The following is a 9,851-nucleotide window of genomic DNA, read 5'->3' as shown; positions in this document are numbered from 1 at the left end:
CCATCAATAATCCTGTTGACCCATCATCTAGCCACCACTTATCGGATTTGCTCATTTCAGACCATCAATAATCCTGTTGACCCATTATCTAGCCACCACTAATCGGATTTGCTCATTTCAGGCCATCAATAATCCTGTTGACCCATTATCTAGCCACCACTAATCGGATTTGCTCATTTCAGACCATCAATAATCCTGTTGACCCATCATCTAGCCACCACTTACTAATCTAGCTTGTTAACTATTCAGCAACCCCTTATCCAATTGTCACTATCAAGTCAACAGCTTCAAAAAATATATATATACATATGTCTCATTCATGTCCATTAAGTGTTTTTAAAACATGTTAAGACAGTAACACTGAAAGGGTGTCATGAATCCACCCTGAATTTCATTAATGGCATTTTGTTTTTTGCTTAATTTTGTTTTTGTAACAAACAGTATAATTTAATTATTTCGTTAAGTACATATTGAGAAAATGAATCTTGAACTTGTTCCCTTTCTGTCTGACTCTCAAAGGACATGAACCCTGAAGGAATATCAACCCCTCCCTCTGCTGAAGGAAGAGAACCCCTCCCTCCTCCGTACCAGCCCCCAGTCATTAACAAAACACATGCGGTGGCCCCTCGTCCATAAACATGCAGTGATTAGTGTGGTGTTTTCTCTCCCTAATCTGATGATAGATAAGCTTATCTCATGGTCAATTTGCCCATGACAGCATGGCAGGTCTGTTCCACTCCTCCCAAACCAAAGCCTGGCCAGCTTACATACATCTGTTTAACAAAGTTTCAGTACAATATTTCCTGAAGCCTTATTGGCGAGGATAGGACTTTAAAAAGCTGTAGGCCCGAATTCCTAAAGACAGAAGGTAAATTTCAGGAAAATGTCAGAGATGTATAATTTTACATACAAAAATTAAAAATAACCAACTGGCTGCGAGGGATTGGGCGCCAAGCCTCCCGCGGCCCCTCTAAATCGGCCATAAAGCTTCCTTATTGAAATCAAACTGTTCGATTTCGAATTGATCACATTATATGGACACATACTAAGCTTTATATTAAAGTAAAATTAATTTCTTCGAAATCCTGTATCGTCAAGTTGACTAAGTGTGACACTACAGGCTGATCAAGTCCTTCTGGCTCGCCCTATCTAGGTACATAGGCCCAGACTCTGCATCACTGTACAGTGCAAGGGGGGGAGGGGGGAAGGGGGAGGGGGGAAGCAGCAGGAGGGGAACAGAGAGAAGGGAAGGGGGGAAGAATATGACCACATGGTGTATACAGACTCCTCAGTTCCTCACAGGTCGGCTAGGTATATACCAGGTAAAATCTATCTCCTCAGATTCAAACCATTAGATTCTTCGCAGCAGACGCCAGGTAAAAAATACCTCCAAAATAATCACCTGACATATCTGGGTCTCTTGGAATGTAACAGTGGAGGGAGTGACAGATTACTACAGAACCGAGGGAATGTGGAGTCAAAACTGGGAGGTTGTCAACATTTATTAACGGAAAAAAAAACATGAAATACGACCAGGAATGTGAAAAATTTGAAATTAAATAATTTATTAGAGTGTTAATTTTTTAAACATTTAAATGGACATAATTTGTTTTAGAATATAACATCTTGTTTTGTCATCAGTTGTATCTTTGAAAGGGAAAATCAACACAAAAATTAAACCAGAAAATTTTAAGAATCCAAAAAAAATTGTGGACATTTGAAACATTTAGGACAGGTTTTGAAACTTCACATGACTTGGTGTACTTGTGGCCAGGCTGTTACAGAGGTGATGATATAGCTGCCTACTGCAACACTCTGATAAGGATCCCTACCCACAGCAGTGCCTCAAACCCTACAGAAACAGGTTCCATCTGTGTAGCTCCTCACACAAACCTCACCTGTACATACTGAGGATGCTATACTCGTACTGAACTCTCTGACAATTTAAGTGTCAAAGCTGTGGGATATTTCATAGCTATTCATAACTCAATGGAAATGTGTATCCGTGTTCTATTGGATTAAAACAGCTTATACGGATTCAACAGAACAGGTAATTATAAATTTAAGATTGGTGTTCACCATTTACTCAAGGACAAAAGAGCCATATTAAAAGCAGTTTTGATTTGCATTTCTTTTTTTTACTTCAAAAGATGATGCATCATTGAGAAAAATTATAGAAAGAAATTGGATGGACTTTAAATAATTTTACTGCAAAGCTTAATTCTTTTTTAATAAGGCAACATATAAATAAGATTTATATATTATAATATAAATGCAAGTTTTTTTTATTATCAATAGGACGGGGAAATAAGCAATGAGCATTTTTTTTTAAATTCCTCACTCAAGTTCACTAAGATAATAAAGGATCAGTTGTGGACAAGACTTCATTTGAATTTATCAGGTTTTTCCCTATCTTTACAGAGTCGGACAAGATTTCATTTTAATTTGTCAGGTTTTTTCCACGATCTTTTACAGTTTTAACGAGTCAGTTTAATTTTATCAACATGCGATTTCTCTATCACCTCAATATGTGCAGATGAAGCTATAAATGTTTAAAACATCATAATTGAAATTTAATAATGTCAGTATATATATATATTAAAGATGACTTCATATTATGGTAGAGTAGTTGGCATTGATACCATGTATAGTCCAAATATACCCTCCTAATATCTTACCCTACGAGTGTCCGATGAACCCTCCTAATATCTTACCCTATGAGTGTCCGATGAACCCTTCTAATATCTTACCCTACGAGTGTCCGATGAACCCTTCTAATATCTTACCCTACGAGTGTCCGGGCTGGACTAGCCAAGAAAGTTATTTTCGCCAAAAAAAAAGATTTTTAGCACAGGAGAAAAATATGTATTACAAGTTTGCTCAAGTTAGACCACAGGTATCTGCCTCAAAAAAAGGAGGATCAATTATGCACATAATATACTCAGTATATTTTTAGTATAACATGTGTATAGCATTTTTTTTTTTTTAAGCCGAAACCGATGGTTAGATATCAAGTTCTTGCAGAGCTAGGTCCCCCCTTCTGCTATACAAATGTACTAATGTCTGACCTCCTGTACCTTATGTTCTGGTGAAACCGCTATCTGAAGCACTGACATCTTCATCAATTCCTCTTTCTAGCATAGGTAGCGAAAAAATTACTCTCTCCGGCTCTATGGACACTTTATCACAGCAATGCAAGTAGTATATATCTGAAATCTTGTTAACCTGACAACTTAACCCTTCCAAAGTCTGGTCGCCATTGCAGAGTGTAGACTTGCCCCCACCTCTGAAACATTGAATCATTTCGAATAAAATAAATCTAATAATTTTGATCACTTGGAAAAACCTTAGTTCTACACTAGGGCGAGAAAATGCAGTTGAGAAATAGCATAAAAACTTAGGTGGCCAGTCTATGCCGAGTGTGGCATAAAATATTTGTACTAAATAAAACATTCAAGAATCAGTTAATATACTTCTGTAATCTCTAAACTGTTAATTTAATACACATTTCAAACTGACAAATAAAAGACTTATATCTGTGCTGAAAAATTAAATAGAATTTACTGGAAATGAAGCTAAACAAGAAAGTATAAATGGAGAATTGTTTCTGTGATCTAAATAAAAACTTTCAAATTTGAAAATTTCAAGTTGACCAATCAAAACAGGGAGTGATTTAGCTGCAGTCTTTCACCTGACATGATAATTAACAACTATAGAAAGACAAGGAAGAGAGAACTTAGTCAGATCAGTGTGGCAGGGAGCATACCATAATTGTAATAAATTGGCCCTGTTCACTGGCCCCGAGTGTCGGCCATGTGATCACTCTATCAAGAATCAGAGCTGATAACACTGAGCTAATGGGTCTGGGATAATTATCCTCCGAGGGCCAACTCACCTCCAGACCTGACCCCCTAAACACCGTTACACACCCAAACAGGAAGTAGACACAGGTGCTGAAATAACTTTTTTCGTGACATATCAGTCAAAAACAACACTCAACACTTCCTGGCAGGCCGGGTTAAAGCCGCCCAGAAATTCTGCAGTCCACCCAGAAAAACTGCACCAGATATAGGTATATATACAATTTATGTGTTATAGCTGAACAATGGAACATCATTAATCAACGGTGGAAACTCATTTCCTGTTGCAGTATGACTTTGACGCTGATTTGTTTACATTGGTATTTTTTCCTAATTCTAAATTGATCCCAAAAATTCATTAAAAAGATATATTCTTATCAAGAAATTTATCAAGAAAATGTTCTTCCACTTCCAGAATCCTACACTATTTAAGAGACAAATACCTGAGATAACATAATAGAGGGTTCCTGATTTCACAAACAAACCAAAGTGTCAGGACTAACAAGGTTCTACTGCACACGCAAACCAAAATAATAATCTGTAAATGTTATTGGGAACAGGTCCAATTTTCAGACCCTAAAAATATATAGATTGGAAAACATATGTGTTGTCACATTAATGATATATTGCGTCCTATACATTATGTACATGTCTGAAGGTCTAAAGTGTAATTGATAAACACAAGTTAGCATTAGAATTTTACATGTCCCATGCAACCCTACAAAACAGTCAAATTTAAATACATGTTCTCGATAAATTTATTACAAAATTGATTTTTTTTATGTACAGCATTCTATCTCCCATGTATCAACTGACAGGTGTCAGGTCTTGTACAGGTGAAAATGACCTGACAGGTCAACTAATGCACTAACCTGTGCAGGTAACTCTCTACCTGTACAGGTAGACATACAACTTATAAACTGTAACGCAATGGAATGGAGGTTCTTATCCCTATTTCTAAAATAAATTTCGATCTATGTTTTCCTTATTTCTCGAAACGAATGTTAAATTTAGATGCAGTATTGCATCAGTGCATTTTTTCCCCATTAATTGCAGTAGAACCATGATATAATGCCCCTTATTTCATTGACCTTTTTCCAGTTTTCTTCAGAATTCTGTCATAATAATATTTCCCTTAATTTATTGTCAAACCCTTTTATAAGACCAAACTTTCTCTGGACAAATGGTGGAAGTGTAACAAAGTTTGACTGTATATTATTTAGAAATGTTGATATTCCAAGTCTATCTTTGCTGCAGATATCAATACATAGCACTATGCACATTTATTCACTTTTTCTTACAGATTTTTCTTACAATCATTTGGGCATAGGGTCATGATATGTGGCTGGTAGCTTCCTAGGCAGCTGACCAAACATTACCTTTTTACTTTCAGCAATGGTCCTGGTAATTGGGCAGTAGATTGCTCATAAAAAAGGGTTGCAAAGTTTGCAAAGGATATGATTTTGACCCTTATTCAAGGTCACAAGGTCAAATATTCAAAAGCAGAGGAATCAAAAAGTCTTTGGAATAAGAAAGATGGCTATAATCATAGCACTTTTTGCCTGTAGTATGCTGGGGTGAAGGGCTACGAAGGTTGTTCAAATAGATGACCTTGACCAACTTTGAAAGTCCCACGAGTTAAATACCTTAAAGGTTTCTAAGCAAGATCCATAAGGTGTAGAGTACGTATAATGCTCAGTAGAGCCTGCTTCCTTTCAAAATTGTTTCAATAAATTTGACCTTGATCCTGGTTGAAGGTCACTGATATAGATGTGTTATGTAGATGCCCATTTGACCTTTTTTTTTTAATCTCATTTTAAAATACAACATATCTGTAATTGATATCATAGACAGCGGTATGTAGGTCATTTAACTACTGATTACACCCGTTACCATGTCCTATGTTTTTCTGTATGACCTCATGTATAAACATCTAATGCTACCCTTAAGTTAAGACAATGGGCACGACTACCTAACATTGAGATGTCACATTTTCAACAATCGACATGACATCAAGATGGCGACTTGAAATGAAAAAAAAAAACATTATAAATTTTAAATACCTAAATATTTTGGTTTGGGGCTTTGTGTCAGTGAACAGTAATTGATTATTTAAACTACAAAACCCTTCCAAAGTGTTAAACAAACGTGACATGCCCTACATTAGTATCCCCAGCCCTGATGGTACGATTCAGAACTCGATCTGCTGTATATCAACAAGTCCGAGTTGAGCATTGTTAGAGTTTCATGTTCAGAGTCGGAATAATGTAATCACATCTTGATTAATGATTCAAGGAAACATAAAAACAGTGAGAAATTTAATAACAACAAAATCACCCCACAGTTATGACACTATTATTGCCGTGATGTGTCAAGAGCTGAAAAAAACAATACTGTTGATAAATATACAGAGAAAAATTGATCATCCTGGTTTTGTGTCGGTTTATTGTATAGCTGTCAATGCTGGGGCCGTAACACCAGACGTGCTGCCTATTCAGCATGTACAGAAATGAATAGAGTTCATTTTAAACTGTTAAGTTGTTTCTCTCCTCGACTCTGACATCGATCAACATACCTGTATATACATATTTGATATGCAGTAAGTACCAGCACCTGAGATATGCCCTGAATGAAGGGATGAACAGTGAACAAAGGGCCATAACTCTGTATAAAGTGTGCCACGGAACCAAATGTCAGTAGGTGATACTATGACATCCGAACAGGTACTCGCATACAAGGTTTTGCTAATTATAGGTGACAGATTATTTATAAGATATGCCAAAGAAAATCTATGCTGATTGATCGAATGATTGCTGGCAGTGTACAAACCTATAGGCCCCTCTGATAAAACTGGTAATACTGATGGGAGACAGGTGGACTGACTGAGGGACAAAGTACAAGCGTATAGCTAGCCCCCTCTGATAATACTGGTACAACTAATGGGGGACTGACAGAATGACTGAGGGATATAGTACAAGCTTATAGCGAGCCCCCTCTGATAATCCTGGTACAACTAATGGGGGACTGAAAGACTGACTGAGGGATATAGTACAAGCGTATAGCTAGCCCCCTCTGTTAATACTGGTACAACTAATGGGGGTCTGACAGACTAACTGAGGGATATAGTACAAGTATATAGCCAGCCCCCTCTGATAATCCTGGTACAACTAATGGGCGACTGACAGACTGACTGAGGGATATAGTACAAGCGAATAGCCAGCCCCCTCTGATAATCCTGGTAAAACTAATGGGGGACTGACAGAATGACTGAGGGATATAGTACAAGCGAATAGCCAGCCCCCTCTGATAATACTCGTACACCTAATGGGGGACTGACAGACTGGCTGAGGGACAAAGTACCAGCTTATAGCCAGCCCCCTCTGATGATACTGGTACAACTAATGGGGGAGTGACAGACTGACTGAGGGACAAAGTACAAGTGTATAGCCAGTCCCCTCTGATAATACTAGGACAACTAATGGGGGTCTGACAGACTAACTGAGGGATATAGTACAAGTCTATAGCCAGCCCCCTCTGATAATCCTGGTAAAACTAATGGGGGACTGACAGAATGACTGAGGGATATAGTACAAGCGTATAGCTAGCCCCCTCTGTTAATACTGGCAGTGGACTAACAGACTGACCGAGGGACATAGTACAAACCTATAGCCCCCTCTGTTAATACTGGTACAACTAATGGGGGAGTGACAGACTGACTGAGGGACAAAGTAGAAGTGTATAGCCAGGCCCCTCTGATAATACTGGTAAAACTAATGGGGGAGTGACAGACTGACTGAGGGATATAGTACAAGCGTATAGCTAGCCCCCTCTGTTAATACTGGCAGTGGACTAACAGATAATACTGGTACAACTAATAGGGGACTGACAGACCGACTGAGGGATATAGTACAAACGTATAGCGAGCCCCCTCTGATAATCCTGGTAAAACTAATGGGGGACTGACAGAATGACTGAGGGATATAGTACAAGCGAATAGCCAGCCCCCTCTGATAATTCTGGTACAACTAATGGGGGACTAGAAAATCTATGCTGATTGATCGAATGATTGCTGGCAGGGTACAAACCTATAGGCCCCTCTGATAAAACTGGTTATACTGATGGGAGACAGGTGGACTGACTGAGGGGCAAAGTACAAGCGTATAGCTAGCCCCCTCTGTTAATACTGGCAGTGGACTAACAGACTGACCGAGGGACATAGTACAAACCTATAGCCCCCTCTGTTAATACTGGCAGTGGACTAACAGATAATACTGGTACAACTAATAGGGGACTGACAGACTGACTGAGCCTATAGGCCCCTCTGATAAAACTGGTTATACTGATGGGAGACAGGTGGACTGACTGAGGGGCAAAGTACAAGCGTATAGCTAGCCCCCTCTGTTAATACTGGCAGTGGACTAACAGATAATACTGGTACAACTAATAGGGGACTGACAGACTGTCTGAGGGATATAGTACAAACTTATAGCTAGCCCCCTCTGATAATACTGGTGCAACTAATGGGGGACTGACAGAATGACTGAGGGATATAGTACAAGTGAATAGCCAGTCCCCTCTGCTAATACTGGTACAACTAATGGGGGTCTGACTGACTGACTGAGGGACAAAGTACAAGCTTATAGCCAGCCCCCTCTGATAATACTGATACAACTAATGGGGGACTGACGGACTGACTGAGGGACAAAGTACAAGTGTATAGCCAGTCCCCTCTGATAATACTGGTAAAACTAATGGGGGACTGACAGAATGACTGAGGGATATAGTACAAGCGTATAGCTAGCCCCCTCTGTTAATACTGGCAGTGGACTAACAGACTGACCGAGGGACATAGTACAAACCTATAGCCCCCTCTGTTAATACTGGCAGTGGACTAACAGACTGACCGAGGGACATAGTACAAACCTATAGCCCCCTCTGTTAATACTGGCAGTGGACTAACAGACTGACCGAGGGACACAGTACAAACCTATAGCCCCCTCTGTTAATACTGGCAGTGGACTAACAGACTGACCGAGGGACATAGTACAAACCTATAGCCCCCTCTGTTAATACTGGTACAACTAATGGAGGGCTGACAGACTGACTGAGCCTATAGGCCCCTCTGGTAAAACTGGTAATACTGATGGGAGACAGGTGGACTGACTGAGGGGCAAAGTACAAGCGTATAGCTAGCCCCCTCTGTTAATACTGGTACAACTAATGGAGGGCTGACAGACTGACTGAGCCTATAGGCCCCTCTGATAAAACTGGTTATACTGATGGGAGACAGGTGGACTGACTAAGGGACAAAGTACAAGCGTATAGCCAGCCCCCTCTGATAATAATGGTACAACTAATGGGGGACTGAAAGACTGACTGAGGGATATAGTAGAAACTTATAGCGAGCCCCCTCTGATAATACTGGCACAACTAATGGGGGACTGACACACTGACTGAGGGATATAGTACAAGTGTTTAGCCAGCCCCCTCGGATAATACTGGTACAACTAATAGGGGACTGACAGACTGACTGAGGGATATAGTACAAACTTATAGCGAGCCCCCTCTGATAATACTGGTCAAGTGTTTAGCCAGCCCCCTCGCTGACTGAGGGATATATTACAAACTAATATTTCCCTCTGATAATATATACTGACAGTCACCTACTGGGGGATAATACTGGTACAACTAATGGGGGACTGACAGACTGACTGAGGGATATATTACAAACTAATATTTCCCTCTGATAATATATACTGACAGTCACCTACTGGGGGTCTGACGGACTGATGAGGGACACAGTACAAACCTATAGCCCCCTCTGTTAATACTGGCAGTGGACTAACAGACTGACCGAGGGACACAGTACAAACCTATAGCCCCCTCTGTTAATACTGGCAGTGGACTAACAGACTGACCGAGGGACATAGTACAAACCTATAGCCCCCTCTGTTAATACTGGCAGTGGACTAACAGACTGACCGAGGGACA

The 9,851-nt window shown here is 39.8% G+C and overlaps 1 protein-coding gene and 1 long non-coding RNA gene across 5 annotated transcripts in view; one reads left to right on the top strand and one right to left on the bottom strand.

Moving 5' to 3' along the window:
* Positions 1–9,851, top strand: part of LOC110442966 (frizzled-5-like) — a 144,302-nt gene that overhangs the window by 47,460 nt on the left and 86,991 nt on the right. Inside the window, exon 1 of one of the 4 annotated variants that reach the window (XM_021486864.1) lies at positions 1,720–2,050. The exons of the other annotated variants lie outside the window; for them this stretch is intronic. The gene's annotated coding sequence lies outside the window, so the exon portion shown is untranslated. Of the gene's footprint in view, positions 1–1,719; positions 2,051–9,851 lie in introns of those variants that run through there. 4 annotated transcript variants of the gene reach the window in all.
* LOC110442968 overlaps positions 1–9,851 on the bottom strand; it is a 101,922-nt gene that overhangs the window by 53,153 nt on the left and 38,918 nt on the right. The window lies entirely within an intron of this gene.

The sequence above is a fragment of the Mizuhopecten yessoensis genome, unplaced genomic scaffold, assembly GCF_002113885.1.
Source record: "Mizuhopecten yessoensis strain PY_sf001 unplaced genomic scaffold, ASM211388v2 scaffold716315, whole genome shotgun sequence".
NCBI lineage: Eukaryota > Metazoa > Mollusca > Bivalvia > Pectinida > Pectinidae > Mizuhopecten > Mizuhopecten yessoensis.
The sequence above is the reverse complement of the archived record's forward strand: the minus strand, read 5'-3'. Positions and strand labels throughout refer to the sequence as shown.